Source organism: Eucalyptus grandis, chromosome 7 (genome assembly GCF_016545825.1).
Source record: "Eucalyptus grandis isolate ANBG69807.140 chromosome 7, ASM1654582v1, whole genome shotgun sequence".
Lineage (NCBI taxonomy): Eukaryota > Viridiplantae > Streptophyta > Magnoliopsida > Myrtales > Myrtaceae > Eucalyptus > Eucalyptus grandis.
Genome location: NC_052618.1, coordinates 21,391,088 through 21,399,448, shown reverse-complemented (window position 1 = coordinate 21,399,448; position 8,361 = coordinate 21,391,088). Strand labels below are relative to the sequence as shown.

The following is an 8,361-nucleotide window of genomic DNA, read 5'->3' as shown; positions in this document are numbered from 1 at the left end:
TGCTTGTTGCTACGTTCACCCCCTCCATTATCTCTCTCTCTCTCTCTCTCTCTCTCTCATGTTGGTCCTCGATGGTTGGCATGGATGCCAATCAGTAGTTCTGGTCATTTATTTGCCAATCTTTAATCTGTGACATTAGTAAATATTTTAGGAGGTGGAGAAAATTGCGAAGAAAATGATGTTCCATGTAGTTATCTGGAAGAATAGATGTGAGGTGAAGCAAATCTGGAGAAATAGACTTCTGCATATTGTAGATGAAAAGTAAGATGAAAGAGAAGACTTTGTATGAAAAATGACGTTTTACCCTTTCCTGTGAATTGTGAGTATGAGCGAGCATGATCATAAAATACTACTTAATAGGAGAATTGTGGAAATTATCGTATCGGTTGCATGCTATCAAGACTTTTATCCTATATCAATTTGAATATAGTGGATAAGCAGAGCAAATATAACCTGACTATTTTGAAGGAGAAAGATGGGAAATTTTTATGATTGAATTGGCAAAAGTACAATAGGTTTAAGATTTTTTGAACAATTTTTCCTTGAAAAATGCTAACTAGTGTCGCAAGAAACTTTTGCCTTCTCTTTCACAGCGTATGGATATTGACATATAAATTCACTTACAGCTCAGTTTCAAATTCAAATAGCATTTAAAATTTTGACAGGCTCTTTTTGCTTTTATCTTTTGCTGAATACTAAACAAACAAGTGAAGTTGCTGATTTGATGTCCAATAATGAGTGAAATTGCCATACTTTACTCGTCCGTTGGTATTATCTAACATAAACTACACTATAGTAGCTCCCAAAAAGTACCATAAAAGCAACTGTTAACAAGAGATACGCTTATGACAATCCTAGGAACACAGGGAAAAGGATTATAGCTACTCCATGTCTGCAAAACAAAACATCAGCTTGATCTACTACACACAACTATTAGCTATTTGAAGTTTCAGATTGTTCCATCTCTTTTCTCATTTCCGAGTGCTAGGTACTGACTCTTCCTATCCGGACGACTTGAGTACTTTCATCTTCTTCTTCTGGAGAATCTCAGGTTGGCCTGGCAGTCTCTTCATAAGAAATTCGAAGACCATTTGTCTATTCGCTCTTCGTATCTTCCTGCACTTGTCTACCACATACAGTCCGTCGTATGTGAGGGTGTCATTCTTATCCTTACGGATCACTCTCACTGGCCTGTTCCTCTTCATGCTGTTCATTAGAGCTAAATTCCCTCGAGTGAGCTTCTGATCTTCAGCCTTCTTGTCATGACCAGGCATTCCACCCTGGCCCAAATAAACCAGCTCTTCAGGATGTGTCAGATCATCTGCATAATCCCAGGAAGCGACAACACTTGTGGCTAGGATGTCTGGGTGAGGTCCCATGTAATCAATACCATTCTGAGGAGGGCGATGGAGCCCGACAACAGCGAGTTCCATCCTATAATAGAATTTGTCTCCCACTTCCACTCCTGGAACATCTCCAATAAATTGCATGGCGTCGTGGACGTATCCTACTCTTTTCTTGATCTCTTTCGCAGCATGAAAATCTATCCTTCTAATGCACATGCTCTTTTTACCTGCTTTTGATTTATCCCGGGAGAGCTCGCGACAAATATCTCTGTAGAGCCTTAGAGTTGCAATCACTCTCTTTCTGGCTGAATCATGTCTGTCATTGCGAGTGACATTCGCATTTCTGAGCTCAGAACAGGGAGGGCTTGCTATCCCACTATCTGATTTTGGAACAGCATGCAAACTTTCCAGACCATCTGGTGTGCTTTCCTCTAAGTAGTTCCCGATGTAGCACCTGTCAAGAGACGTCCTCTTAGAACCTTTGTTCTTCATAACAGGGGATGCACCAGGAGAGCATTGAACAATTTTCTCGGCCTCTTTGATTGTTATTTGGGTGTCTCTATTTGATCCGTTGACGTTGTTGCAATGATTGTAAAGGGAGTTCTCTTTTCTAAGGTATTCCTTATTAATTGTCCTCATGGAAGATGTTTGAACTTTTAGTTGTGATTGTGACCCTGCTTCCTTAGCACCAACACCTTGACCATCAGCATGATCTTTGTTCCTGCGCCATTTGAAGACATGTGCAGTTGCCAAGCTCTTGATTGAAGAATCACAAGATTTGTCAGGAATGAATTCTTCTATGAGGTCTTTTACTCGGGCATGACTTCCGCATCCTGGAGGGAAATCTCTACAAGTCAACAAGCACTTCTCAGGGCGAGGATCTCTAGTCATATTCTTCATCAAAATACTGCTCTTAGAGCCATCAAAAGGTGATTGCCCTTGCAAAGCACAGTTTTTCTCATTTCCATGACACATGATATTGCGTGCATTCATAGAGCTCTTGACCAAAGCATTGGGAAATTTATTAGGGACAAATTCCCCTTCTTCTATGCTCTCTGTCTCGTTTTTGTCCTCCACATTCACCATCATACCAGAATGTTCTTGCTTCAAATTGGCTGTCTTGGAAGGAAATAGTGCTTGCTGATGCTGTGCAAGGCTAGGAAGAGGGGAGTGACTTCTGCATCCTGCGGGTAAACATGACATACTCTTTTCCAGAGTAGATTGTCCGATGCTTTTCATCACAGTATTGCTTCTGCAGTCAACAGAACCTGATTGAGACTGCAAAATATATGTGTAACCGGAAGAAGATCCTAAAGCTGGAAAAACAGTTCTGACAGAAGAAACATCCGCAGGCATGGCCTTCTTTGACATCTCTAGAGTCTTGTGATTTATCTTCTTCTCTTTATGTTCTCCCATGAGAATACCAATAGAATGCTGTTAAAAAAAAAAAAAACAGAATAAGTCACCATAATAGCACCACTTTTTTGTAATTTTTAATGTTATCACCTAATTTGTGTATCTCTTTTCAGTGTAATGTCTGGATTTTGTTGTCAAATTAGCCATTATTTGAACCTTGTAAGAAATGAAATTATAGATGGTATCTCAGATAGATCATAACTTGGCAAAAGAAATTATATATGCTTGTTGACAAAAAAAGTAACTGCAACAAACTTGAGCATGCATCTCTATTCCATAATTGTTTAAATGATATTGGAAAACATACCAGTTAAGTAGTTAAAAAATGAGTAGACTGATATTGAATTTAACTATAATGACCACCTGGCATTAGGGATGGGCATGGTTCTATGGTAGCACTGGAATCGAAGATCTAGACCGATGGAAACCTATATGATTCCAAGTTCTTAAGTATGTAGGGTAGAGTTCGGGTTAAAAAATTGGAGAACCTGCTTCGACGAGTAAATTTCGGGTTCTAGGTACGTGTAGAACCTGGAACCTAGAACTTGAGTCAAATTTTTGTGTTTTTCTTGATATATATATTTGCGCAATCCTACGGTATTCCATAGCGTCCAATGATAAGTGTATAACCTGAAACACGTATTCTACGCTTTAATTTTATGACTGAGACTTTTACTTTACTAATATTTTGTATTCTTCATGTGTCTAAATATAAGTTGTGATCAGTGAATTAGAATAATAAGTGGTGATCATTAAATGTGGTGATTCACTGTAATCGTTCAATTACTAATATAGGTGAAACCTATGTAGTTCTTAGAACCGATCTTGGAACTGGTGATAGGGTAGATTTTAAATTCCATTATATGCAAGGGAAGTTCCAGATTCCGAAAAATAAAGAACCTGTTTTAATGAGTAGTGTAGGTTCTAAGTGGAACCTATATAAAACGTAAAACCATTTACCCCTATTTGGCGTTGACGTTGGTAAGAACCATTGCTTTTCTCTGAAAGTCTCAAAATTTATTCTACTTTTGGAAATGACATGGGCCACAACTTCTCATTTCAATAGCTAATTAATAGAATATCCTTTCACGCGGGAGAATTACCAAAAAAAGTCATACACTTATTGCAATTATGTTAATTCAGTCCTAATTTATTTATTTTTTTGCCAATTTAGTTATAAACTTTTTACAATTGTGCCATTTTAGTCCATCCAGCCAAAATTGGCCAGCCGGCGTTGACGTGGATGTCAGCCATCAAGCAAACGCCAACGTGGCATTTTTAAAATAATTTTTTCATTTTTTTTAATTTTTAAATATTTTTTTGAATTTTTGAATTCCTTTTTTTTTTTTTTTTTTTTTTTTTCCCATCTTCTCCTTCCCCTGGCCAGCCGGCGCCAGCCAAAGGTGAGGGGGCGAGGTCAACCTTGCCAACTCCTGGTGAGGCTCGCCCTCGTCAACCAAAGACCTCGCTGGCCACTGGCGAGGGCAAGGCCCCACCAAGACAGAGGACGAGTTGGTAGGGGCGGAGGTGGTGCTGGGTAGCGTGGGGGAGGAAGGTGAGGGAGTGGAGGAGGACGGCGAAGGTGGAGTCGATGGTGTGCTCGGAGGAGGCGAGGCGACTGAGGGGGACGTGCTCAATGGAGGCAACATCGGCGAGGGAGGCCTGCTCGAGGGAGCACTCCTCAATGCAGTTGAGGGCGACGATAAGGGGGAGGGACGAGGGGTCAACCTGGTGGGGCACCACCACGAGGGAAGAGGATCTGGCCATTGTTCGCAGTGGTAGATGGCGAGGGGCAGGGCGAGATTAGGGTTTTAGCACCGGTGGATTTGGGGCATTTTTGAAGGTCGTTGAAGCTCTGTGACAACCAAGCCAACCCCTCGTCCCTCCCCCTCGTCGTCGCCCTCAACTACATCAAGGACTGCTCCTCGAGCAGGCCTCCCCGCCGGCGTCACCTCTGTCGATCACGTCCCCCTCAGCCACCTCGCCTCCTCCGACCACACCATCAACTCCGCCTTCGCCGTCCTCCTCCACTCCCTCACCTTCCTCCCTGTGCTGCCCAGCGTTGCCTCCGCCCCTACCAGCTCGTCCTCTGCCTCAGCGGGGCCTCGCCCTCGTCAGTGGCTAGTGAGGCTGACCTCGCCAGCCCTCGCCTCTGGCCGACGGGGGTGAGCCTCACCAATGGCCAGCGAGGCTGATCTCGCCAGGTCTCGCCTCTAGCCGACGTTGGCTGGCCAAAGGAAGAAGAAGATGGGGAAAAAAAAAATTCAAAAATTTTAAAAGAATATTTAAAAATTCGAAAATACAAATATTTTTAAAATGCCACGTCAGCGTTAGCTAGACGGCCAATGTCCACATCAGCGCCGACCGATCAATTTTTGCCGGATGGACTAAATTGACACATTTATAAAAGATTTAGGACTAAATTGGTCCCAAAATATTTTTAGGACTGAATTTGCACAATTACAATAGGTTTATGACTTTTTTGGTAATTCACCCCATGCTTGAAGTCCCACATTCAGGAGATGAGTTAAAAATGACGAGAGCAATATTGTTTGACGATCAAACTAGGCTTTGCAAATCACCTGCTTCAAAGCCGTTATTGTTGCCGAGCAAAGTTTGGACGAACAAGAGAATTCAAGGGCGAGAAACCTTCAATCAATCAACCCATCGATCGTTACTTTCAAGATTCACTCAAAGTTCCATTCCGTTCCTTTTAGTAATTGAAGAGCGCTTGTACTGAGGCTCGAATACTAGATTGCATGAAATATCCCACACCCACGAATTTGTTAAGTTCAAACTTTTGACAAGAGAACAACGCGGGGTGTTTCTAGCGCACTATCCATGAAACACGGCACTCCAAAACAAGATTAGGTCAAAAGCAGAGCACATGCATGACTTACCCATATTTTGTCCGAAACATCATCGGAGTTGAATCGAGAAACGCACGCCACGAGCCAAAGCAAGCCAAGCCTCAAAACCTGAAGGTGGGAGGAAAATGATCAAACCCTTACAGAAAAGTTCCTTTCAGTCTAAAACGAGCGATGCTGTCTGCCAACAGGGCTAAGCAGTAAGATGCAGCGTCCGGACCTGAACCTCGGACAAGACTCTATCAAATCCTAGACAACATGGAAGAACGAGAAGAGAGGTTCCCACTGAGAAGAAAGGAGAATGCATAAAGGTAGCTGTGTTTCGCCTTTCTTTTTGCTCTTACCGAGTCGGACGACGAGTCGCCGAGTGAGCTGCGGATCACGAGTTTCGTGGAGCTGACGAAGCATGCCAGAGGAAGACGGCCATGGTTGAGAGCGAAGAAAGCTTTCCTCAACCTCTGCAAAATCTCCGCTGAAATCTGGAAATGGGAAGTGGCATGAGCTTCTCTCACTCTCACATACCGTCATGCAATATGTATTCTGTTCGTACAACTCCGACTTTCGGTTCAATTACGTAAATAAATAAATTTATATATATAAATAATATTGTGTTCGACAATTCGCATTTTAGCCCACCTCTTACTTGACCTGATTACGAGATTCACCATCCGTATTTAGATTTTCCTTACCATTGTGTCCGGGAAACAAAAAGTACATCTCACCTCCCCCTCCATCCACCTATTATCTCATCAATGCTTTATCTTATATTTAATTAGACGGAACACGATACGCCTTCGATTTCCCATACCATCTAAATACAGTAAAGCATCTCAAATCTGTTCTATCCATTCGGATCTGAGTTTGGACAAAGAAAATTTTTTCTTTATGATCATGTCTCGCCTAATGTGGTATGAGATGTTATTATATACGCTCAACATATCGTTCAATGAGTTATAATTAATTTCGTGTTTTGTTTGTCCATTCACATTTTAATTTGGAATTTTAATTACTTAATAGTACGTTATGTGGGTAATAAATTTAGTTACTTCCTTCTATTGAGGAAAAAGAGAACAAAAAGAGAGAAACTCAGGAAAAAATTTGAAAAGCGTATGCAACCAAACGAATCGAGGAAATGGAGAGAGCTGGAAAATATTACCGCGTGGCCGACCTTTAGTTTTCTACTTGTTGACGTCAATTTCATGCTTCAAAAGGAAACTGCATTGGAATCAGGCTGGGTTCTACTTTTTCCATTTTTGGTACTCAGTCATCAAAGCTAACGAAAACACGGGACAACACAATTTACAAATTTAAAAAAAAAATCAAATTTTTTCGGGAAGCGAAAAATTTCCAAGATGGGAATGTTCAAACTTTCAGAATACAATATGACGCACTCAAGTCTAATTCAAGACAATTTCTGATTAGATTCTTTACAGGATTCTTTTTACTTAATTTAAATTTCATGATAGTGACATTTTGGCTTTTTCTTAATCTGTAACAAACTCCACGGTGTACAACTTTTGACATGTAGTTCCACAAGGTGATGGGCTTAGAGTAATAACACTAATCTCACCTTAAGCCCAACTAAGCCCATTTCCCACCATAACTACTCTAGGCCCATCACCTTCTTCTTCGCTTATATTGAGAATTTCAACACAGCTGTGGGCATTTTATCCATCCTCACTCATCCCAGGCGCGAGAGGCTATTATATCTGCCTACCCGATGATAGCCAAAACCAAAGTCCTGACGTGATGTCAACCTCCACCACCGTGAGGCCCCCAAATTCCTTGTCTATCTTTGTCTTCCTGACAGATAGCGAATATGGAAGACAACGCGGGGTTACTCACCCCAAGGCGGTTCTCTCGCCTGTTTCCTCCTTAAGCCTGTTAAGGATCTACTCAAGTCTAATTCTTTCCTTATATTGAGAACTCCATTTTTAACCGATTCACCCATCAACAAAACCAAGCTTAGATTGAACATCACCGTCATTCATCTCTAGTCACAGGACCGCCGCCGCCATCCGGCGGCTGCACACTCACAAAACCAGACCGTTATCCTGGGGCGACCAGTTTCAAAGGCTGCCGTCGTTTGCGCACAGAACATAATTTCGAAGCGAACATTTACGATGCAGAGCAATTCTTGATGACTTGTTCAATGGATCTTCGATACTAGTTCGCGAGATAGAGTCGTTCAGTAATCATTGCATCATAACACGAACAAGGAACTAACAGATTGACTCGTATACAGAGGGCATGGCGGGTTTAGTTGACAGACAAATGGACATGAGAATCAATGGGACTCCACTCGAATTTGGCAAACCTATTACATCAATGGTTCAGTTTCAAACACGTTAACGATTACATTTTAACAGTTAACAGATCTGAACACACGCCCCAATAATGAATTAGACGATTCTGGGATTAACTTTAACGTTTCGATTCAATAGTATCGCATCAGCAAAGATTTAGATCAAATCGTCAACAACAGCCCTGATACTAGTCGGTTTTCGCATAATGGTACATTAGTCTCTGTTCTCGATCATGGCGGTACCGAGATGGAAGGTTTCCGACCTTGCCTTGCCGAGGAGAAATCCCGATGGCGGCTAATGGTGGAAACCTGCACGAGGAGGTTCTGGATGGCATCTCCGATTACGGAGCTTCTAGCAGGATTGGCCACTTCCAGTCTCCTCTAGCCAGAAACAGAGATGAACATTGGAGCGATCGGGTACTGCTGC

At 42.0% G+C, this 8,361-nt stretch overlaps 1 long non-coding RNA gene across 1 annotated transcript; it reads left to right on the top strand.

The window, feature by feature from the left end:
- The first annotated feature begins 986 nt into the window (after positions 1-986).
- Positions 987-2,864, top strand: LOC120295638. The gene is made up of 2 exons (XR_005553002.1): positions 987-2,275; positions 2,441-2,864. It is a non-coding gene; the product is annotated as an uncharacterized LOC120295638 (long non-coding RNA).
- The last annotated feature ends 5,497 nt before the right edge of the window (positions 2,865-8,361 follow it).